This window comes from Haemaphysalis longicornis, unplaced genomic scaffold (assembly GCF_048455015.1).
Source record: "Haemaphysalis longicornis isolate Haplotype H1 unplaced genomic scaffold, Haemaphysalis longicornis Haplotype H1 scaffold_4, whole genome shotgun sequence".
Lineage (NCBI taxonomy): Eukaryota > Metazoa > Arthropoda > Arachnida > Ixodida > Ixodidae > Haemaphysalis > Haemaphysalis longicornis.
Window position 1 is genome coordinate 82,798,082 of NW_027526361.1, and position 25,425 is coordinate 82,823,506.

The 25,425-nt window shown below is 47.4% G+C and overlaps 1 long non-coding RNA gene across 1 annotated transcript in view; it reads left to right on the forward strand.

Annotated features, from left to right (window-relative positions):
• The window catches only part of LOC144180414 (uncharacterized), a 185,567-nt gene extending 161,030 nt beyond the window's left edge, over window positions 1-24,537 (forward strand). Inside the window, exon 3 of the long non-coding RNA XR_013324408.1 lies at window positions 24,503-24,537. This is a non-coding gene — a long non-coding RNA (uncharacterized LOC144180414). The remainder of the gene's footprint in view (window positions 1-24,502) is intronic.
• The last annotated feature ends 888 nt before the right edge of the window (window positions 24,538-25,425 follow it).

Genomic DNA, 25,425 nt, shown 5'->3' on the forward strand with positions numbered 1-25,425 from the left:
CTCCCCAACCTGCATCCCACGATGGAAACCTCTCTAACAGTGGTTCCGCTGCAACGTTTCCTAGACCAGTCCGTTGCTTTGCCTGCAACACAGAAGTGACCCCCACAATCCGCCATCTCGTCTGGGAGTGTGGGGCATTCGATCGGCTTCGCGCCAAATATCGTCCCGCCTGGGTCCTCTCCTATGAGGACTGGATCAGGCCACGTGATCGACACCAAGCTACGTTGGCTGCGTTGTGGCACTTCGTTTGCGAGGCAGCCATGGCCGGACATTATTAACCCCCTCCCTTAAGCCTGCGGCCTCGAGCCATCCAAATAAAAACGTTTGTCTGTCTGTCTGTTTAAAGAATACATGCTCAACAACAGCAGACCTCGGCTAAATTTAAGGCTGTGCAGCAGCTTGAAATCTAATTACACTAAAAAATAGCGACAAGAGTAAGCCTTTGCCATGATTGGTACATTTCAAAATGGAAAATGAGATTGATTGATTGATTGATTGATTGATTGATTGATTGATTGATTGATTGATTGATTGATTGATTGATTGATTGATTGATTGATTGATTGATTGATTGATTGATTGATTGATTGATTGTGGGTTATTTGGTCGTCGATGGTGTACGCTTGAAGCATGCTACTCTGTGCCTAACGTTGTATCACCCCGCCTGCTGCATTGTCAAATGTAGTTCCCAAACTGACCGCATGCAGCCTCGATGTAGACTTTTTTCCAGTATGTGCCCACAAAATTCGTATTCTTTTTTTCGTCCTGTTTGCCGCGGGGATTGGTCAAGACAGTCTATATGTTATACTTTTTTCGTTGGTTTGCGCCAACCATTCGTCTTTTGCTGCTTTTATTTCGCAGCGAGCGCTGCAAATTCCTTTGGGCTGCAAATTCATTCAAGTTCGACGAGAAAACCGAGGGAGCGTTTCGTGACAATCCTCCTAACGGGCGATTTCATCATTAATAAAACCGAAGTGCGCATTCGTACGCTTAACTCTCTCACACACACCCACGGTCAAATTTTAAATGTAAAGATAAAACTAGCAAACGTATGTCACACACGTTCCACGTAGAGCTTGGATCCAAGGGCGTATCAAGCGGCTTTAAGCCAGATGTCTGAAGTTTTCACATCTTGAGGTCAGGAAACTTAAGGGGCTAAGAATACATAAAATTTATTTTCCTTTTGCATGATATTTCTATTCAGGAGGCTTCTAGCCTGGATTGCTTAGTTGGCGTACGGAAATGTTTCACACCCAGTTGCAGTTAAAAGCATTGCGTTTGCTTTCTGTCTCGGTGGGGACGTTGTTAGTATGAATTTTTTTCCCGCTATCGCATTATCGGCAGCAACCTTTCCACCCCGCTCAAGGTCGAGTATTTTTTTAAACATTGCGCAGTCTACCTGACTTTCATCATACACATACACTCGTGTTACCTAAACGCGCAATTCACGGCTCTGCGCAGGGCAAACTTGCGCCCTGCTGTTTGCAGGCAATATCACCAACAAGGCACAGGGTAAATTCAGCCTGTAGGAGAAAAGCGCCAATTGAGACAATGTCAACAACACGCGCGGCGCCTCGGTTTTCGAAAAAGTTGCGCGTTTGTCGGGAACGAGATCTTGCGCTTGGCACTGTGGCGCCGTCAGCGAAACTCGGCTTGACACGTTGCGACACGGACCCGCTGAACTCACATTGTGGCGGCTTTCGTACCCTGGGGAGAGTATTTCTACGGTAGCGTTGGGTCATGCTTGCAAAAGTTTCTAGGTAGGCTCAAGTCACACACGTCTAGCGCAGAGAATCCAATGCAATTTGTATTTCAAGTTCGCCGTGCGGGGGCTCTTGCGTTTTTACTGTTTCGCTGTAACCAAGGCGCGCTTCGTAGCGAGTCCCCGATGGTGGATGCGTGAGTGTAATTTTCGGGCGTGTAAGCACCTTTCACCTAGCGAGGATGCACCGCAATATTTCAGAGCGAAGCGCTCTTTCTGTACCCCATTCCTGCTTACTTTTCTGATCTGAAATGTCTAGCCTCGTAAGCATCACCATTGAGGTAACAAAAATTACTCCCACCTCCCCTCGCGGGAACCCTGTGTAGATGCGACGCATAGGGGGTTCCGTTGTTGCTTCCGTTAGGTTGATTCTCCCATCGCGTGAAACGTGCCTTGAACCCCCTGCCGCGGCTATGACGCAACGTGGCGCGGCTATGACGCAACACAATCCACTTTAATCCAATCCAATCCAAATCCAATCCAATCCAAGCCAAGCCAAGCCAATCCAATCGAATCCAATCCAATGCCCCTCGCGAGAGAGTGTTCGCTATCAGAGAGGAGAGGGGGTGAGCGGCGGAGAGCGCAGCTCGCGCGGCGAGGAGAATGGGGGAGGGGGGTGGACGGACAACGACGACGTATAGAGGGACAATACGAGTGAATGAGATGCAGTCGCATCTAATAGGGAGTATATATATTAAGGGACGTTTGCAAACTACTAGCACTGTTCGCACAGTACATGCATGTCAACATTCTTTAAAGAAAGGGTGAACTGTAAAATAGACCACACGGGAGACAAAGCACAAACAGAAAAATGAAAGCCGTTCCACTCAATGTGAAAGCTGCTAGAAGTGCAGAGCAGTGATTAGCCATAATGGGCTGTACCACCGTTATCCGCTCGCTGCTACCACCCCATGCAATTCAAATATCCCGCCTTCGCTGAAGTCACGCACCCCCTGCCTGAAACGACGCCAACGGGAGTTCTGCTATTTTTGTGCTTGCTTTGATTTCGTATGCTGAAGCTGTTTTTCATCATCTCGAACGCGCCATTTTCTTCTTGCGCGTGAAGCCTGTCTGCGTCACTTCGAGCACGCCATTTTTTTCTTGCACGGCCGCTTTTCTCGCGTATCGTAAAAAGCAACCCAACCAGCGTTGCTAACTAAATGAACGCGGTCGCTGCCGGTTAGGTACGTGTATTTTGCCTCAAATCTCAAATGTACCTATAGTTTTGTTTGCTTGAAACAACGGGGAGATGTAGGACAAGCGCCAGCGGTTCACGAGTTTTGAACGCATAGGACTATATAGCCTCTGGGGTACGCCGCGACGACAGTGCTATAGCGGAACGCCCTGTTGCTCTACTTGGATACAGCGAGCGAGCTACGACGACAAGGCGAGCGCCTAAAGTGTTCTGCACGTAAAAAGGGATGGGATGCACCGTGAACCACAAAATCCCCCCCCCCCCCCCCCCATCAATAAAAAGCACGATTTTCTCGCGCTGCCGTAGACCCACGCTGCTGGCGTCTGTCTGAAGTGGCACACGATCCCACCCAGACTAACTACCTAACGCTACGCCGCTTAACCCTGCCCGCGGTAAGAACCATTGATCAAAACAACCTGCATGCTCCCCGCCCAGTGTCAGTGGGAGCCTAATTTAAATTTTAAGCATCCTCCGGCTACCGCTTCCCTCCTGGCTGCAAAAGCATGCACAGTTCGTTTGAATATGTCATAGAAGCTGCCGGTAGCGTCAAACGCGCATCGGGCACGCACGCGTGCGTGCATGCTTGTATTTGCCTTAACGGTCCCTCTAGGCGTGGCAAATCCATACGGGAGTCGAGAATAAATTTTGAGCGAAACGAGCTATCGTCGGGTAGACGACAACGTTCTTATTTATATTCTGGCAATTTATCAGTAATCTGCTCTTTCTGGAGAAAAGGAAAAGAAAAACTTGTGTGACTAAGGAAATCAGTCCGTAATGTTCCCTTCAAGGAAATCAAGTAGTGTTCCCTTTTTGTGCTCCTGAAAAACTTCGTCTCTTCATAGGAGACAACAGAATAACGCCCCGCAAGCCTGAAACAGTGCCCAGCTCCCGTTTTATTTTGTTTTTGTAATTTGCTGGGCTCTGTAATAGGCGCACTGGCGAGAATACATCTTTCGTCTCTCTGGTAGCGATTTTAGCCAATTCGCTCAGAGGTTTTGTACAGCACGCATGCTTCGAATATTTGACCCGAAACAAGACACACTGTGTATGTACTCTTTAAGACTCGAGACGTGACCATGCATGGTTTCCGTGTATTCGTGCGACGCATATTCTTCAGGTCAGCCGTAGTGACTCTCGGAGATGAGGACCCACTTTGCGCCGGCCACTTTCTTGGGATCTGGAAAGAAACCCTGATAACACGTTGGCGGAGGCGGTAAAGAACGGCAGCGACCACACTTCCTTAATTAAAAAGATCCCGAGCCATTCCACCCTGTGAAGCCGGATGACCGGCTAAGCTTTTAAATGCAGAGCATTTCTTTAACTCACGATGTCACCCGGCGTTGTCGGCATGCCTCGGCGTCCGCAACAGCCGTTTCAGGTGCGCCCTCTCCCCCACTCCTCCTCTCCCGCATCACGCTACCCTCCTCGCTCTCAACAACAGTCCGCACCCCTCCCCCTACACTATATAAAAAAATAATACTTACCGGCGCCTGGTTTCGATCCCACGACCCTGCGGGCGGAACGCAAGGTACATGGTGCTCTACCCACTGCGCCACAAAGCCGACACAGAATGGAAGGCTACGAACGCGCCTTATATCCTTGACTCATTCAAACTACGTCAAGAAGCTGCTGATACAACGCATTCACTACCTGTGGGCGGAACGCGAGGTACATGTGCTCTTCCCACTGCGCCACAAAACCGACACAGAATGAAAGGCTACGAACGCGCCTTATACCCTTGACTCATTCAAACTACGTCAAGAAGCTGCTGATACAACGCATTCACTACCACCAACTCCCCAAACACTAAACGTTAACGCAATACACCCACCCCCTATGCGACGCATTTACTCGAGTCGCCCTCGCGGGGAGATGGGCCCTTTTTTGCTCACTTCCAAGGGGTGGCGCAGAATTTCGATGGAAAGTATGAAAAAATATTTTTTTTATCATAGGATGGCCGCCCACAGCTCCTAACTCTTTTTCTCCCCTACCCCGTCCCTGCTTTTCAATAAACGTTTTCTCTCTCTCTCTCTCTCTCTCTCTCTCTCTCTCTCTCTCTCTCTCTCTCTCTCTCTCTCTCTCTCTCTCTCTCTCTCTCTCTCTCTCTCTCTCTCTCTCTATCTTTGGCGTTGACGGCTGTCATCCCTAAGAAAGACACGTACAGACGCGCATACCGTTTTATTTTGACTATGCTGATCTTTAAAGTGGTGTCTACTCGAAATGCATCTACACATGATTAGACGCATCAGCCTGAGGTGTAAGTTCCGTTTTGAACGACGTGTGACCGCGCGCTAATAGCACACACACCAAGACGTTCATTTTGCAACGCTTCGCGCCGTCGAATGCCTTACGCGTCAAAGGAGCGTGAACTTCGTGAGTTTTTGGTGGCGGACAGGAAAAAAGTCATGAAACCTAGCCATATAAGCTTCTCTTCGAGGTTCGGTCACATCGGTCAAACTGTAGTGAGTTGGGGACCGAGTTATCAGTTAGGTATTTCACAAATACGAATTGGCGGTCGCACTAAAAGTGGCAACGCCTGGCACCTTGGAAGCCCACCAATGCGACCGTTTTAAGATCACATTTCGAGCCTCTTTCTAAGTATGATAAAACACATGGCTTTGGATTAACTTCGTTCCCATCGGTACAGCGTCGCAACGGGGTTTCGATCCCACTAAAACGCTTCGAAGAGAATCAGACAATATTCCGCCCTCCCACTCTCGGCGCAGTTTTTGTGGCATGCAGGAACTACGACACCTCAGGTATTTTCTGCTTCCTCAGTTAGTGTTTTAAACAAAGGGGTAATCCCCCTGTTTAAAACACAAACAGGGGTATTGAAAGACAAAGACGCTTTGTTTTCTGCTCCGCCATAAATGCAACGAAACAATATCGCCTGGGATGAGCTGCCCTTTGTTACTACTCAGGAGGCGTTACACGTTGATTCAAATCGTCTTTGAACATTCTACAGTTTGTTTATGCTAAGAGGGGAAGCACCGTTGCAATTGTCGGAAGGAAAATAAACATTAAGGCGTCAAGAACTGTTCATCAGTTTAATCGTTGGGACAGTGTCGCCGTTAGAAATGAAATTTTCTTTGCGAACATATCTGCATTCTTGGATAGCTAAATCCTGTCTTTCCATGCACCCAAGGTTGTACCGAATTTATTCGCGGTGTTTGGGGTTGTTGTTTCGGCTGCTGGAAGAAAAGAAACGCACGAGGGAGATGTAAAACTGGGCATTGTGCGCTCTAGAATATGTTTCCCGCTTTAGTTTACTTGTTTCTCGTTTCGTTTTCTTGAGAAGGAACAATTTGTCATATAGGTCAGTGAAGAGCTCTATTTAAATTAGCAGTATAGTCATGTATTGCCTAAAAAACAAAGAACACGGGGCCCAAATGTGTGCGCATAAAGGCGTTAAACGTCTGAGAATTTAACTTGTCAAAAAAGCAGAAAATGAACACTCGTCGTTATGAATGCATCAGGCTTATTATTCTTGGAGGGCCGCAGATGGGTCATTTAGCCGCACTCTAATCTTAAGGCATGGCTGCTCTTGAACCACACTCATGGCCCGTAAACGCGTTGACATTTTTGGGACATTTGGTTAAAAGGAAGGAGCAAGGCTCCTTGCTTTTTGTTTGTTCGAAGTTCGCGTTGTTGTCGACGTGCCAACGAAATTAAATGAGTGCGCTGTCTTATGTATAGTATTCGAAGACAGAGATAACTTAAGTGCTCCTAAGCAGAGCAGAAAGAGGTTCTTAGAAGTTACCAATCTGTGTTTGCTTTTCCCTCCGGAGATCATAAATGCCTGATTAAGGGGAGAGAAATATCTCTTGCCATCTTTCTTGTGATTACGTAAAAGAACATTTTCAGGAATAGTTTTATTCACCTGCCACCAGTACTGACGCGCTAGATAACGTGGGCCCGGTGTTAAAAACAAAACAATTCATCCAGAAATTAAACTTGCTGAAAGAAAAGCGTAAGAACCACACTTGAGAGAGAAAGAGGGCACCGGCCGAGTAATGAAAAAGAAAAAAAAAACTTCAAAAGCTTAAAAAAAAGAACCACGGTATTCATAGGGTAGGCGAGGTTGATACTGTTGCCACCATCACATACCACAAAGCAGAACTGGTGTCTACCACAGATCCGTAGATATAAAGCTCATTCAGAAATGGGACAGAAAAAACTCTAAACATTGATAACGCTAGTTATGCATAACGGTAAGCGGGGACACTGACATCACTTCACTATCGCTCTTTTTCCACAACATTATTTGTTTACAAGATAGATTGTGCGAGATTATTGATCCCGAAATGTCTGCGACATTTTCTTGCTTATTCCGTGGTGTCCGTGTTCTTGACCAATCATAATCCCTTTGGTAGTTGCAACCTTAACTAATAAGTTGGACTCGTTAACTAGGTATTTAAAATATATTAGTTGGTGAGTCCCCTGTTTTTCCAAATAACTCATTTCCCCTCGCTGCCATAACCGAAACGCAAGGGGAAGAGCAAAAATACGCTAACGAAAGTGTTCTTAGAACTGTGATGCCACGAAAATAAACGCCCGTGTAAATACAAGCAGTGCATATGTCAATAATTACACTCCACAAGCACTACGATTGGTGTCTGTGATATCTACTTGGGGAGTTAATTGTACTGTGCACAAGATTCAGTACGATTCTCTATTTGTCCTCTTTTCCACACAGCATTAAATTCTCAATCGCACCTGTTTATTGTAGCGCAGCTCCGTAAATGGTCCTACGTTTAAAAGGAGAACATTCAGGTTGGCAGTAACGTCTTTTAGGGCGAACGCATTAAGTTCTCTATTCGATCAAATGGCCTTCGGTGTAAAATAGTAAAAAAGGCCTCGTATCTTCTCCTCGCTTTGCAAATGTTGACGAAAGACGATAGTCCACTGGTGCCCCTTCCAAGTAACTGCCTCCCTTCTCTTTCGCACTGACATCTCATGCTGTTCTTCTCCGGTCTCGTTACTCCCAAGACAACGCGCTGGAGGTTTCCTCAAGTCAATTTAAATTCACCGCGTTCTACTGCTCCAAGTCGTGTGCCTCGGTGCCAGCACTGTCGTACGGTGGAGACGCGAGTGAATCGAGGCCCCTTACTGCAACCTTTATTGAACCACGGTGCTCTACTCCATGGGCGTGCCAAGCGGAACGCGGAACATATCTAGTGGACATTTCGTTGCGTTTGCAGTTTGATTTCTTAAAGGGGTCCTGAAATACCTTCCGCCGATGCGTGGATGTACATGTAACCAAATAAAGCAATGTATTAGCAATCTCCTCCCGCAAGAATTTTGTTGAAGCGATCAGTATTAGCTGAGAAATCGTAAATCAAAAACCGCGCATTATCGTCGCGCCGCGTTTCCTCCTCCTTTCAACTTACTCTCCGCTGTTGACGGCGAGCGAACCTTCCCTCCCATGATGCTGCGCTCCTCGGCGGTGACGTACTTCCGCTATGGCGCTGCTCACACAGCCGTCTGCTACAGGCAAGCTTTGTTGACACCATGAATCCCGCAATCCGCTCAAGGCTGGAAAAGCGAACGAAAAATCTGGCCCCATGTGTGCGGCGGCCTGGCCTTGCCCTTTCGCGGTGTACGTTGCTGCAGAACTTTGCTATCGGCGGCACGCGACTTTTTATCGGCGGCGAACTCGCAGCCGCACGGGGAGGATCCTGCCCTCGCTCCCTTGGATGCACAGCGCACTGTTTATTCAAAAAGCGCCGTATCAGATGTGGCCCCGGTGGTGCCGGGTCTTATTTTGTGGCGGTGGTAATTCCTGCCGGCGGCATGTGAAAAAGACATTTTAAACCGATACAGAACCCGTGCACGAAACGCCAGTTCAGCTTGGGGCGACGCGTGGTGGAGTGCGGCAACGTTGGCAAAACATGCTCCGCCACGGCTCTGAGCTTTCTAGCGCTGGAGTGAGCACCATTTCTTTGACAATCTCAAACATTGTTTGCCTTGGCAACAAGGCACAAACCGCTCCAGAAGTCAGTTACAGTTGCGTGATCCCGGTTCAGCTTGGGGCTCCACTTCGCGACATGTGGGCACTGTAGGCGTACCACTCACTCTCATTGGGAAGTGCGAGATGTGTTTGGCATTACAGGAGGCGATGGTGTGTGTGTTGTGGACGCCTTTGTTTCGCGATGAAATGCGACGTTGTGCTTCTGCGGGTGGATAGTGCTTCCTATGGTCTGGATTATCTTTCTCAAGCGGCGTACGACTCAACCTCGCATGGGGTATGTGCAGTGTGCGTGGCTAAAAGCCATCTTGGCTTGTGCGCCAGAGTTAAGTGACTTGCTGTTCGTCCCCGCAAACCGCGCGCGAGGTGAGTGCCGAATTTACGAGGGGCAGGAGGAGTCAACCCATCGTCTGTCAATCGCGGTTCAGACTTTCAACGCATGTTGTGACGTTGTGTTCGTTCGAAACGCATCTCTGGATTGTTTGGAAGTTGAATAAAAATGCGTCAAACCCGGGCATTCGGCTCAGGGCGTTCTCTGCGATTGCAAGAAAGAAGTGCCACGGGACTTCAACGCTTTCTTTATGGAACGTACTCAAGTAAGAGAATATTCATGTCGTGTTATGGCCCTGTTGCATTCAATACAAACGGTTAAGCGTTTGTTTACACTTGTTTCGTTTGTCGTAAAATGTCCAAGCACTCCGGCACTCCGCTGGCAGATCAGCCGGCGAGCCGACGCTAAGCAGACGACTCATCTCTTTGCCGGAAGTGCGTGAAAAAGCCGCCCAATAGCAGGATGTCTAGCTCATGACGAACATCTGGGAATCGATGATGTAGACATGTGAAGATGGCGGCGTCCAAAAACACGAAGGAAAGGGTGAGAAAAAAGCGACACACTTTGCAACAAAAGTGTGAGCTTTCCGCTGCGCGTAAAAGAGTAATACGTGGCACAGATGATGTTGATGACCCAATCTAACGATTGCGCTAGTCAATTTAGTGTGCTCAAAACGCCTTTCAGGGCCCCTTTAAATGCCGCCAGGAGCAATAGTAGCGCTGGCAACAGCAGGCGACGGTTTTCTGCAGTTAATGTAGTATTTCATTTGCTATCCCAAAAACCAAGCATCCACAAATTTTTAAATACAGGAACCTTACAAGTATGCTTTATTTATTGATTTTCTGCCTTATATTTGCGCAACGTCTTGCGTTTGTCCGACAGCGTTGACACGTATTAACATTAACATGGGACTTAGAAGTTTAGATTTCCCGGTGGGTATATATGACTATTGCGCAGTTTCTGTTTCCCTTTGGCCGGGTGGCTGAATCGAGTCACAGACGTGCAGACAGACATCCAGACAGACCAAAATTTCTGCGTTTAAATAGCCCAAGAAAGTCCATCGTCTTTAATATATAGTCCCATAACATTTAACTCGGCTTCCTCAATAGCAGTTCGATGGGCTATACCATTGCACGTTGCCAGGTGTGGAGATTGGTCAGGGATCGGCAGCTCTGAGGAACCAATGCACGCGCTTCAAAAATTTACAAATGTAGGAATGGGAAACGCAAAGTTGAAGAACAGTGCGTGCCACGTGACACATGAACGTGATGGCGCGTGAGTAGACCAGGTGGACACCAGCAACGCAGGACCCTGATTCTAGGGAAGCTGTGGCATGCGCCAGCCTGCTTGCTGACGAACTTGGAGCCGGAAGACGAAGAAACGAAAGCCTAGAAAGCGACGCAAACAAAATGTTGCCGAAAAGCACCCTATCGAACTAATTAGTGCCCGAGGAAGAAGAAATAAAAGCGAGGAAAGATACAACATACCATGTAGCAGTAAAGCAGTTGTTAATAAAATACCGCCAGGCTGTCGCCTTCAAAGCACGTAGGCGGACTTCAGGGCCACGAGGAATTTTTTCGTCCCTGTTTTAAACGATTTCCGGTAATATTTTGAAGGGAATAGTGTTCCTTTGTCGGAAGCGGTATTTGGAAATAGCGCTAATGCTAGTTTAATAATCCCACGAGTGGCGTCACTTCCCCATACCCTCTCAAAGTACGACTGAAAAGTAAGTTCATTAGTCTCCCGTCCAGGGGACCTGTCAGCAGAGTAAAAATGTTCACGGTGACAAACAAAATTAGAAAGATAGAAACCTTTTTTTTTTTTGCGCTCTTAAACAGTTCATCGTATTTTTGCCCGTTGTCTTTGAAGTGCTTTGTCAACTATTTGTTCCGTGCGCGCCGGGCGCTTTTGAAGCTAAACGGCGGCCGTCCGCACTAATGAATCTTTCGGCGTACTGCTCTAATAAATTATTCTCCGTTCGGAGCAGAGAGAGATTTTCTTTTTATGATGTCCTTCCGTCATTGTCTACGCGGCGGAAGTGCTGACGGCGGTTTGAAGAATAGCTTAACCTTTTCCAAAAGCAGCAGAAATAGCCTTGAATTCGTCGCACGCCCACACACGCTCGCACAAAAGGAAATCTAATTGGATCGTCTGCTAATGTTTTGAGTGCCACTGCACTTTGCTACGAAACAGATTAAGCTCTGAAAAGAAACGCAAAGGGTGCAAAGCACGAAACTAACTGGAGTATTCATGCTTTTTTACTCATATCTAATGCTCTTTTCGACAATAAAAGTGCAATGAATAAGCCAGTTTTTGGGCTTGTTAACAGACAATGTCTTTTGTTAATAAAGTCTGAGCGAAATGTCATGCGAGAGTCGCTTCAAGTCGCCAACATGCTTATGGTGGTGGGTATAAAATGTTCCTCGCTGTCTAAGCGGGCTTGTTGCTTGCGCTCGGCCTCTCTGGCGGCGAATGCTGTGTCCTGACGCACAAGCTCGGCGTCTTGAACGAGAACTGTTGCGTCCTGTGCTGGCATGTCGCGTACGCTAGCTCTCGAATGACGTCAACCACTTCCCCTTTCGACAGCAGCTGCAAACAAAAATTTATCGTAACGCATGGAGGGGGTTCCCATTGTTCACCGGCGTCTCATTATCCATCATGTGGTTTCGATGCATGTTTCGTGCGTTTTTTTTTCTTTACACGAATACTGATTAGGTTGGCGCATGCCGTCGGCGTCCTGGGCGAGAAATGTTGGGTCCTGTGGGCAAAAGTGGCCCAGGAGGGCGAAAACGCCAAGGAGTTGAGTGCAGGCGTCAGGCTAATCAGGCATGCAACATAGAGCCGAAAATGCGTTCAAGGGAACCACAAAAGAACCATCAAAACCGTGTTATGGATGATAACGCGCCTATGAACAATGTGACTGCCCTCCCCCCCCCATGTGTTCCTGGGGCGGTATTCTCGTAACTGTCCCTTTCGAAAACGTCCCTTTTACGTCCCTTTCATCGTGACGTACTTCCGGTTAAGCAGTGGGCCTTTTATTCAAATTGCGTAACTGTTCTCGCAAACGCATTTTAAAGAGCTGAAAACGTATCAGAGTATCTTTTATGTGTTTATTGTGCCGCGAGCGAACCGCGACGAAAAATCGTCTGCTCCAAATCGTCTGCTCCGAGTAGCCACGGCTCATAGCTCCGCCGTGCTTGCATGGCGTCACATCCGGGTGTTCGCTTTTAGCCAATCAGGGCTCGCTCAAAAGGGACACTTTTGAAAGGGACACAAAAGGGACAGAACACGGGAATACCGCCCCTGGTAAAGATTACGTTTTCAGATTATCTTTGAAGACTAGGCAGGACTAGTGTCACTAAATAGAGCAGTGCGTGCCCAATACGCCGAGCGCATGCGTCAAGTTAGGCAGGGCCCAGCATTTGCCGCCTCTTTGGACACGCTTATGATGCTGAAAGGCTGTTTGTTACACGCTGTTTCTTTGATTGGCATTCGGAACGACGGCAGTCGCGCGAAGCCACAGAGAAGGGAGGCCAAGGTAAGCCTACCAGAGTTCACCCACCAAAATGCATCAACAATAAAATGGCCGCGCCCATGCACTGTGGTAGTGTAAACCAATGTCACGTTATGCGAACTGGCCAATGATCAGGGTGGCGGCACGGAACAACAGGAGAAAAGAGTGGAGTGACAATCTGTGTGCCCTTATCTAGTGACAGTAGCCGAATGCGACCAACAAGCCCGCCGAGACGGGGAGAAACATTTCATACCCTCCTCCACCACCATTTGCGGTGGTCTGTAACAGCTTTTCTGCGCTTTTATTTTCTCGGGGCGGCATGGCGACCAATATTTTTTTTTTGTTTACGACACAAAATTTTCCGACCAACGAGAGGCTAGCAGCTTCACTGTAAAACACCAGCCAAGCCCGACTCGTCTCTCTAGGGCCTGGATCTAGAATACTCCAGAAACGTATAATTTGTGCGGTGCCGCCATTTTTTTTTTTTTTTTTTTTTGCAACAGTGCTTCTCTGAAGGGTCTTGTAAATTCACTCAGGGTACGATAGGCGTCCTGTGTAGGCCAGATTGTTGTGAGCACAAACACACAAACATATTCGAGCGATGCCTGGTTGCTGCCAGCTTTGGTTTCGCTAGGGCATCAACGTAAACTAAAACACGTCCTGGTAACATAGCCGGTAAAATGGTCTAGTTCGAGCTTGCTTTTGGGTATGGGTTCAATGCAGATTAAAAAAAATTAGCCCACCCTCCGTGGCTGAAGGTCGCGAACGCTGCTGTACACAGGGGGGGCTACCTGGCGTTCCCTTATCGCGAGGCTTAAGTTTCATAAACTTCTCAAAACAAGCATATCGATTCCAGTGCACGCCAGTTCATTTTTGCCGTGTTTCACTGCTCGCGCCATCTACCAGAGCCTTTTTTTTATTTTGAACTTGAAACACTGCCACGAAGGGGCGCCGCGAGAGCTTTTTGTTTTTTCACGGCGTATTTTTTACTTGCTATCGCAAAAATCAAACAGCCGTGTATTTTTAATTAAATTAAAACTGCAAATATCGCTTATGTATTCATCTCTTGCATTAAATAGGTTTAATGTTTTCTTTTTGCTCAACAATGTGCACGAGTATAAATAGTGCCACCAGATTTAGTAGCTTAACAACGTTTTACCTATATAAGTGTCTGGTTCAAGTGGCGCTTGCTCTCCTCCTCGCAAGGCTATGCCCTCTCTACATCGCTGCGACCACGTTACCACGTTTCTTCCCATAAGAGCCTAGACCAAGAACAGTTTCGCCGTTAAAATACAGAGGACGCTCAAATTTTGCCCTTAGGCATGGAATACGATAGCGCTATCGTACTCGGCGTTGAGGAGGAGTCCGTAGAACGCCCGCAACAGAACAAATATATCACAGGGCATCCTCCACAGTTGTATCAAGAACGAGCGCGCACTACGGCGTATTACACCTTAGCGCTGACGTCATCGTACCCTTTAGTGGTGTCTACGAGGAGTGGTAACTTTCTGCTCCTGCTTGCACGCGATCTGTAGGGACAACGCCTTACGATCCCGAATGCTTAAGTGTGGCGCCGCAAGGTGGCGCTACGGGATTTCTTGCTCCCGCCAATTTTTTACTTACGGTCAACGTCCCCGACGACACCGGCGTTTCTGTGACACTGTGCTCATAACGGTGCACGTTAAAGCCTGTCATGGTTGCATATCAGTTAATTCAGGGGCTCTGCTAAAAGCCGTCTTTTCAGAAGGGTCAATGCAGAAACCAGAAATCCTGCCAAGGTCGCACAGCGGCTAAGGTGCTCTGCTATGTAGCGGGTCATTTTCCCGTCCGCTGCGGCTGCATTTTGCACGGTGGCATTGTTTATACGCGCAGGTATGTTTGAGATTCCGGATGAGGCTGAAAGACCTAGTATGGTGTCAAACTTGATATGGAGCTATGCGTTGCAGCGAGTTGCGTGGTCCAGCCAACAAATTGGGTTTCCCAACCGAAATCTTTATGATTTATTGTGGTACTGAGGACGGATACTATATGTATGGGATAATACGTTCGAGCAAATCAAACTCAGTTCCACCCAGATTGAAATCGGCTGAAACTTGGAAGCTGTGGTTCTCTTGCGTCGGTTCGAACGGCAGTGCGGTGCCGCAAAAATTCTACGGTTCCCGCAGAGGAATCGCCAGCTAAACGTCAGCAGCGGGCGGCTACCTCCCCTAGAAGGCGGGACAGGAACCCGGTCCTGCGACACCACTGCGCCCTCTATCGGTGGGCCTGTTAATAGTTCTCTTCAAGGCCGCCGGGGGGTCTGGGTACCTGCTCCTACCGCTGCGTAACGCACGCTCTTCAGCACAGTTACATAAAGGCTCGACCTACAACAGCTACGCTGCTAAAGCGCAGGAGAAGGAGGAGTGCAGCTTTTATTGTTTCGAAAATTCTTGTGGGTGGAGCCCTTAGTCCAGGGCACCATTGGAGCAACGCGTCATCTTCGCCCGTCCGGTCAGCTGCAGCTGTCTGCTGGGGTAGGAGCTAGCGAGTTCTCTCTCCCACTGCTCTCGGCAGGAGTTTGGGATAGGGTCGATGTGGGGGTTAACTTGGCATTCCCATACCGTGTGGTACAGAGCTTGTATACTCTGTCAAGAGGGAAGTACAGCGAAGCTGGGGCTCTAGAGGGATTTGCTATGTTGGAGTAAACAACATTGATTTGTTATGTTGAATTGTAAGGACAGTGGCGTTATCTCTGCGTCAGAGACTGAGGACACACATGGTTGGTGGTTACAGACACTGAGGTTTTATTATAGCGCACTACGACAATTGTGGCGCAGGCTCTTGTGCGCCGCACAGCTAGCCGCCGAAGGCCGCGCGGCATGGCGCAATGTCGGTGAGGAGGGCGGGAGACGCCGTGCGTGGCGAGGATAATACACAACTTGGAAAGAATCGGAGGGGGCGCAGAGCGGTAAACGTGGGTCTGTAACCATTCTGCCTTCGTGGATGGCCACGCTCCAAGTGCACCCACGATTGGGGAATGCCAGCTTCCAAAGACCAAGCTTATCCTTTAATTTGGCTTCACCTCCGGACACAAATGTCCAGCTTGGAATACATTTTTTTAAGGCAATATAGTTGTTCGTGTATCAAAGTATGGTAGCCCTAGGAGGTATTTTATCTTTTTACGATATTTTATACCCTTAAAGTTGTTAGTCTACGCTTTGTACTGGATATTGGCCACAGACAGCTTGACCGTAATCACTCGAGGAAGTCAGGTAAAGCATGGCGCGAAGGCTTTTCTCGTTGCTTTCTGAAGTTGAAGCAACCGCGAACGTATAAAAGCTTGCAGAGTGTCTTAATCCAGTCTCTACCAGCTGCTGCTCTCGATATTAAAAGAAATCCCGGGCCATCTCCACAAACGTTAAACCTGGGCAGGGGTGAAGCATGTAGTGTATAAGTGCCTTATTCTCGCCTTGGCGTTTCTGCCCACGGAGCTGAAACGTTGTAGCGCGATGCGTTGGAAAACGAGTGCCCCGGTGACTACATGAAACGATCACGACGACAGGAGACACCGATATCCCGAGCCCCTAAAATCAGTGCAGCTAGAACCTGTACAGTCACCTCCTGAAATTTGTCACCCACTGTGCTTTACACTGCTGCTAGGATTGTTTTTAATGCAGCGAGTTTCCGCTGAATAGACTGAATTAGTACTTGAAGAAAAAGCAAAGATAATGTTAGAAAACGAACTACAAACTTTCGTGGCGAACAAGGCTTCTGACTCCTCGAAATAAAGTATTTTCGTAAGATTTTGCGACCAATCGTGCTTGCAGCTTTGTGCCACAAAGACTTGTCAAAGACTGCATGCATGGGTCTATGTTTTTTTTTATTCTTCGAAGGGTGTAATGCTCTGGATATTTCATAGCATCTCTCAGTGGTGAAGAGTTTCTCCCAAACGTGAAAAATGTGAAGTGTGTCATCTTACAATGTACTGGCGCTTCATGTTTCGTGCATTTTGAAATCCTTACTACTGCTTCGAGTTTCCTCTCCTTCGAAGCGCCTTTCTTGGAAGAGGTACGGCCTGAGCTTCCACTCCCCAAAAATTCGCAATAGGGGGTTGTTATTTTTGTGTGACTATCAATCTCTGCCATTTCACCGAAACGTGCTCCTCCCCCCTTTTACCTGTTCCGCTGCGCTGTTTCGTTCAGTCGACTTAAGGCATGACGTGGATTGAAGGGAGATCATTGGATAGCGTGACAGCGCCGCTTTCATATCTTTTTAATAAACAATGAAGTGGTGACTCTTGAAAGAATGCGGGAATGCTTTGTGTGTACCAGTTCGCATTCGACTGGAGTGGGTGTTTGCTTAACACGTGCAGTTTCTGTAGGAGAGGCGTATAGCTGTACTGGTTTTTAAGAGCGCCTAACTATGTCGTACGCTCGAAATATGGCGCCACAACGAGGTAATTATGTTTTACAATGTACGGTACCGCGCAAAAAGAAATTTGGACTAGTAATCCTTTCCACACGCGGTTGTTCTTGTTATTCATTTTTGTCATTGCTGCATGCAGTGCATCTCCAAATACTGACGCGTAACGTTTTTTTGTTTCGACAACTGAGATTTAAGGCCTACATCTAGCATTATCGCTATCATCATTTCCTAATTATGGAGATATTATTAAGATACGCCTGCTCCGAATGTGCTAGAAGGAACGCAAAAAAGATACTTTGTTGTGTCGTGCTTGGCAATGTCTCAAAATAATTTCAATGCAAAACGGCCTGGCGATAAAAATGGCGCTAGTTTGATTATTGCTCAAATTCCTAATTACGAATTTGTTGGTAAAATCCTGCATGAAATCTATAAAGGGGGACGCATTGCACTGCTCGTTGCAGCATATGCCTCACTTGCTCCAATGATATGTGTAAAGTGCATCGAAGGGCATTCATCTAAACTGTTTACGCTTTGGCTCGAGTTCTGCTTCGGACGTTGCAGTTAGCAGAATCGGCAGGGTCTCTTCTATATTTTATAAACGCTTAAATACATACACGTCAGACGTGGATTGAAAAAGTAATGACATATGTGAGTGTACAATAATAAGGATACTAGAAAAAAGTAATGTCCTAATTCAGTCATAATTTAAAAAAAAAAAATGGATGCCAGCTCCCACTATTCACGTACACCGACTGAAGCGACCGACGACGTGAGATCAAGAGCCAGAAATGCTAATCCCTTTTTAATTACATTTGTAAAAAAGAGGGTGCAAGTTGATGTTGTTTCACATGCGTTAAACGCTTGCTGTGCGATTTCCAGGCTAACCCGTAGAAACATATCCGAAAGCGTTCCGTTCCGGCAGCACAGAGTACTACGATCACAAGAGAAAGAAACTTCAAACAAACGCGGTCACAATTTTTTTGTGCAAGCCGTGCGGGAGATCTGAACTCAAGCGCGTTTGAAAGCCTATTATTTAGGCACGCCGGAACCAGCGACAGTTCTCCATCAAAGCGTGTAGGCGCACATCACTGGTAACCACCTCTTCCCTGTTATTTTGTAGAGCCAGCCTTAGGCTCCGAAAGGGCTTCCAGCAGAAGTGAACAAACTCGGCGTGAACCCGCTCGCATCACGCGCTCTCATCCTTGTCTTGGATGCTATTGGGAAGTGTCCTCCATAGGCAAAAGCATTGTCAGCCTACTGGTGTTATTGCCCCGGTAGGCGGCGCTGAAAGCGTCGTTCATGCCTCCTTAACAACCGGCCTCTCGGCGTGTCGTGAATGGCAAAAGACAGCACTTGTGTGCTCTGTGTTTTCTCCGGGTTTGGTTTTGTTTCGCAAGTTTTACACAAGCAAGAAAGCTCACACATCAAATATACACAAAAAAGCATCCCGTAGAGGCATTTCACCTGCCCGATCTTCCCAGTGCGTTCGCTTCGACTTTCTCGAATACTCGTTCTCACTTGCTTACAGGGAAAGAGAGAAGAAGGAAGTGTTGTTTTCTCTTTTAAGAAGCAATAAAATGCAGCCACACCTTTCGATGTTGTCATGAGTCATGACCAACAAAGAATCGAGCAATCACATTAAATAGATTCATTATATTGACCTTAATCATTGTAACCATGTGCGGTGGTATATTTTACTCACATTCATTCATTCATTCATTCATTCATTCATTCATTCATTCATTCATTCGTTCGTTCGTTCGTTCGTTCGTTCGTTCGTTCGTATAAGCTCTCTCCTCGTGTTATCTCGCACAACGCCCAGGCCAGGAAGGCACCCAGCTGGTGAAAAATAAGTATTAACGAATCTTTGGACAGGCGATAGTCGAAGTCACTGGGCCAAATAAGATAGCAAAGGTATTGATGAATGGTTAGAGTAATGTTGGGGCGCAGCCAGAAACACACACACACAAACAAACACATTGATGCCGTAGCACCTGTGCAAGCAGCGGCGCGTGCAAAGAGGCGCTAATCCCTGACCAGGCTCAAAATACTAAACTCATTTTACGGCGCTGTCGGTAAATACGAGGGCTTATTCCTTTCGCGCGCGGGGTGGTTCGGAAGAGCCGCACAAGCGTGGCTGGTTGACAGCGTGCCTGCTAAATATGTTCACGTGCCGCGAGTTTGCACCAGTTATCTAGGAGTCGTCAGGCTTTGGTCTCCGATTGAGTTATCGTTTCTAGACGGGACACGCTCAAGGAAGTCACAGATTTCATTCATTGGCCGCGTCAACTGGCCACCTACAAAAGGCAATACAAATGCAACGGACCTCCTAAAATCACTGGAAAGGTAGAAATAGGATGCAAAGGAACACGTCCCTATCCTAGGGTAGTTTCAGGCGCACGTAGTTGTCTTGGTCGCCGTGCATGACAGCGTCACCAAATTCCGGGAAGGGGGTGGGGGGCGGAAACTCCCTCGTAATGTTGAAGGAGGGTGGTGAGGCCACGCATCCCATGACCAAAATATAAACGTTTTCATTCGTTAATCTTTATTTAAGATCAGAGCATGTTCTGGGCTGTGTTGCGCATGCGCACCTTCATCTTCCTGTCGACTGCGCCAATTGTAGGCCCGCTGGCACAGCCCACTGACGAAATGGAAGCTCCCAGGACGAAGAAAATAAAAAGGTCTATAGGCTGTGTCTAACACGGGCGGTGTATTTAGCTATGACGGGTAGAAACCACAAAATATGTCCGTCGGGCCCTTGGTCAAGCTTGATCCAGCTGCTTTACGCGTACATCTCGCTGCGGTTTCTTAACTGCTTGCGCTGACGTTGTCCTTTGTGTGCGCTGTTAGCGAGGTTTAGCACATTTCCCGGTGTCGATATGTATTTGGCCGCGCAGTGACTTGGCGATTAGGCAGTGACCACCGAATTCCAATCTTACACTGTTTGAAGTTAACACCGGTCGTGCCCACCGCATTTGTAAGAAGCGGAAATCGGATAACAGCGAGCCACCAAAAAAGTAATGGCGGCGCCTGCAAGCGCATGCGCAGTGGAAGGTTGCGGAAAAGGTCCATTCCCCCAATCAAACCGTGGGCCTCCTAAAACGTCCCTCATGGAAGCCCTTCAAATCGCGAAACCTGCCAAAACGCTGCAAAATTACCCGGTAATCCACTCGACAGGGAATAAAATATTTGGCAGAAAGCTGATGTTCGTCTTCGCCAACTAGAAGGAAAAAAAGGAAAATGCCATAAAGCTACCCTCCAGTGACCTCCTTGGCGAAGCCAAAGAAAGAAAAAAAAAAACAGTGTGGAAACGGGCTAAAATAAAGCGAAATCCCCAAAATATCTGTTTCTGTAGATCTCTGTTGTGCCGCTTCCCGCACTCCACCTCCCGACTTCCTCGTATGGTGATCTCTGGCTGCTTCTGAAACAACTGCACAAGTTTTGGTTTTCCGTCGCACTGCAGCCGGGTTGCCCTCCATAGCCCAGAACATTTATTAAAGACGATAGCCCTTCTTGGGCCACTTCAACCCAGAAATTTTGGTCTGTCTGTATGTCTGTCAGTCTGTCTGTCTGTGACCCGATTCAGCGACCCGGCCAAAATAAAACAAGGCCTGCGCAATCGTCTTATATAGTCACAGCTAAATGTGCCCGTCTAAGTCCGGTGTAATGTTCATACTTGTCAATATTGGTGAAGAACAACAAGATATTACGCAAATATAAGGCAATAAAGTTATACAGAAGTGATATTTGCAGCGTTCCTTTAAAAAAAATTGTACCTGTTCTATTTGTGCGAGATTAAATACTCCATCAACTGCAGAAAAAAATCCCTCTGCCGTCGCCTGCTCTCGCCCGCGCCACTACAGCTTCTGGCGGAATTTAAGAAATCAACCGGCAACAGTTACCAAAGGTTCCACTAGATAGATTCCACGCTCTGCTTGCAACGCACGTGGAGTAGAGAAACGCGGTTCTATAAACGTTGAAGTAGGGCGCCTCAATTTACGCGCGTCTTCGCCGTACGGCAGCGTTGGCATCAGGACACGCGGTTTAGAGCAGTGGAACGCGGGAAATTTAAAATGATTTAAGCAAACCTTTGACGTCTTTACCTTGGGAGGAGCGCGACGCAAGAGGAGCATGAGAGGTGAGCGGGAAAGCGAAGGGAGGCATTTACTTGACAAAAGTCGATAAAGACTCGTCTTTTGATGACATTTGCAACGAAAGGAGCAGATACGCGGCCAATTTTTTATTGGCTGCCTGGATGAAGCAATGCACCTCGTTGAACCTAAGTCTGCTTACGTGCTTCAAGTGCTAATGCATTATGAATTCTTTGTCAGTACTGTACTTCTACATCGCGGGTGTCGTGCCAGTTTTATTAAGGTATCATAAGACAGAATCGAAATTTCTTAGTAGAGAGTTCGAAACGGCCCGGGGTTCGGTGGCCAATGAGGACGGCAAAGGGAAGGAAAGAAGGGCCCACAGGATGAAGAAGCTAGGAAGCGTATTGCCAGTTGAAGCTGTACTGCTTTTGCATTCAAAGCGCGCAAGCATACTGAAATGATCCCGATGAATAGTTTTTTTTATTTTAGTAATTTTTCTGAGCTGACATGCTGACAATTTCTGCCTCCAAGCTACCATATACTAAACCATTTGTAATGTCTTCCGTTTAAGGTCGAGCCATCTCGTTGAGCTGGCTAAATTTCAACGCTAACGCTTCATCTTACCAAGTAAGGAACCCTGAGAATACAACGGCAGAAGATGGTGGCTACCGACGACCGCAAACATCGGCACATTCCACAGGTCCTGTGTGCGACGGGGTATGAAGCAAATACAAGTAAATCAGTTTACAAAGATGCCAACTAAAAAGCGGCAGCGTCACCAAACCTTCTTTTAGGCTTCGATTGCCACTCAGAAAGAAAGGGTGAGCGATTAAAAAAAAAGAAAACAGAAAGCGCCGGAAGCAGGACTCTCCCTGCATGACCTCACCGGTAGCGCCGTGACATTCCCGCGGGACAGGGTCGATTCGGTTCCAGATACGAGCAACCAGCCTCGAATTACATTTCCATCGGGCCGCCTTTTGTTTTATGTGGCTTTCCCTGCAGTGCTCGCAATACATTCCCTCTTCTTCTGACCTGAAAAGCTACCTTTTAGCATTTCGTGCACTACTTGTGACCTCCCAGCCGTATCGGTGGCGAAAAATCAAGCTGTCTTCCTTTCGCACCATCCACTCTTCTTTTCGCTTTATCTCGAATCTTTTTCTTCCCGAATTTTTTTTCCATTCTCTCCCTCACTCGCTTTCCTGTCTCTCTACTCTTACCCTCTCCACACTTTTTCTCGCTTGGCCGGCTAGCAAGTTTCTCGCTGCGTCTCTGAGCTCCTGCGGCTGCTGGCACCATTTTGAGCACCGCATGGCTTGGCCGGCGTATCTCGAATTTCCTTATTTCTTAAAAAAAAAGGCCTCATTCCTCGGCCCTTAAAAAAGGCCGAAACAGAAAGAAGCCGTAGATGAGAGGAGCACAGAGCAGAAAAAAATATTTCACTCTCTCAAGCCGCGTTTAGGCGCGCGCTATTTAGCTTTCGATTCTTCACCGCCGCGCAAAAATCACGTGGCCGGCTCGTTCTTTACACTTGGGGACAGTCCCAGGGGAGGCCGTATTCCTCTCGGCCGCCCTTTTTATGGGGAAACCGTCCGATCGTCCTCCTGCTTTTGGGCTGCAGCTCCTCTTTTGCTATTCCGAATTTTCGTTCCAAAGGTTACGGCTTTTTATTCCTTCTTCCTGTTTTCGTTGTTCTTCTTCACGGCCTGCTTGAGAAGAGAAACGGGAATCGTTGCCCTTTTGTCCTAAATACACCGACCCCCGATCAGCGTTTTTCTCAGCCTTTGCGCTTTTTCGTATTTATTATTTTTAAATAGAAGATGGTTGGTTTCTGTCGTCTCTTCCACGACTGCTGGCAAACAAAAAAAGCGCGCGACGGCGTTCGCGGTGTGTTTGTGCCTGCAGCCTGTTCGCTTATTCTTCCCATTTTTTGCTTCCTGTTTTGTACGTTTATCTTTGTCTCAGTGGCTTCTTTGTCTAGAAGGAGCACGAGTAGACGTGTTTGTGACTCGCCGCTCTCGAAGCGACATGTTTTCGCTGCCGTTCCTGACTTCTTTTTCCGTCCGGTGACGAAGCAACGGCGCCCGTCCTTTCCCCAAGGAATGTCTATACTCAAACGCATTGCGCTTTTGTCTTTTATTCTGCAATGAAACTAAACAATGCAAGCGAACGCGTAAAATGGGTCTCTTTGGACGGGACGGTCGCGCAGGTGACTTAAAACTGCACGTGAGGGAACGTGTTAAAAGGTATAAAGAGAACAGTCTTTTGGTAGCTGTTGGCCAACTGCTTTTTCCAACCTCTCTCTTTCCTCTTCAACCTGTCTTCTTATGCTTCTAGTTTTATTTTCTTCTGATTCTTGCTGGCTTCCAAGAAAGCTGGGGTGGCTTTCCCCTTGATGGTCGTAAAGTTGCGCTACCGGTTAGTCACGTACGGGGGAACCGGATGTTTCGAGTCAGCGTGACTTCCGTGCAAGTCTCTGTTCTTGTATTGTTTTAGTAAAGCGTACGAGTATGTGGGCTTTGCAATTTACGGCTATTTTGTAATGTTTTCCTGCGAAAGGGATACTAATGTTAACAGAAGGTGCATGTTGTTCGCGGTGCGCAGTTTGTGTTTCTGGACACTTTTTAGTTTCTTCGTCAGAAATGTAGCGACCTATGCTTGGCTTTCCTTTTTGTTAGAAGCAGTCGCTATAGTTATGGCGTTTTTGCATGTGATTCCGGAGAAAACCGTTGTAGTAAATTTGTTTTGCTTGCTGTTGTGTTTTCCGGTAAACAGGACAGGTTTGTTTTATACGAAACACGAACATCTCAATGCGATAGCCTAGACGAGGTATTCCAGCCCTCGCGTTTTTTTGCTACTGGCTGTCTGTGGTGTGCGTCGTTTTCGACTCACCCCAGACGCTTCCCCGTGTCAACTAAAATACATTCGCCACATTTATCGTGAGCCTTTTCGTCAAACTTCTCCTCACTCTCCTAGCTGCTATCGTCGGCGAACGTCTGGTCGTTTTTCGTAGACCAACAGAAGCTCCCACGCTTCGCGTTATCCACTGTTTGATGTGATTTGTGCAGCATGCCGGGCGCACGTACACCTCCTATGATTTGTCTATGAAGTTTATTCTTAGTTTTGGTCAATCTATAAAATGCTGTAATAAAGGGTCATAGGATTAGCACTGGGCCATAAAATACTTGTAATATACTTGTAGTGCTCAAATTTCTTTTTCTCTCTTTTATTTTGCAGAGATGACGCAATACATCACAACAGCCAAGGTAAGCAAATCTTTTTTTATATCGTAAACACATGATGTAATAGAAAAATTGAGCTTGTAGTGATGGCTTCAGGTAACGCGAGATGTAAGCAGAAATGATTACAGACCTTGCAATTTACGATCATGGAGTCCTGTTTGTTAAAGGTAGGTCCTTGGCTTAGAACAAGGGCTGGCCGCTGGTAGTTCTACAGTGGGGGCAAGACATATCATATTCACGACGTTACTTTCGTCGTAATAAGCCCACGCTGTGTAAACGAGAACTCCGCCGTTTACTTGTATATATGACCTATTACGCGACAGAAGTAGGAGCATGGTGGCGTCTTTTGGTGTGAAAACGTGCACCCTATTTTTTATCCGTGTTGCCGTTTGGCCGCACGCCCAACGGGTTCAGCTGCGCCATCGCAGTGCTAAAGCACTCACAGACATTGCGGATATGGCTGCATCCAAGTGGGCAGATTCGGCTAGATTTGGTTAGATATGGCTAGGTTTGGCCGATAAAACACCTTCAAAACAAATGAACGTGTACGAGTTTAAAGTACCAGTACTGGGCTATCATTCACTGGGTTATCATTGGGCTATCCCCGTGACACATCTCTGTTACAAGCTCAAACAATCCGTACTCATTTTTTCCACTGATATACATGGATCCTGTCACGTCCCACTTGCTAACAAACCTGACTACCTCACCCCCTTTTCAGCACACCGCGTCTACTGGGAGTGCCAACCACTGTGCTTACCACACCCGCTAACTTCCGCGTCACTTCCTGACCGGGTGTCATCTCACAAACCTCAAGATAACCAAAAAACTCCGAGAGACCCACTGATTTCGCCTTAGCGACAACTTATGGGAGACGACAGATGGCGGTCTACAAACGAAGAGCCTTTGGCATACGGC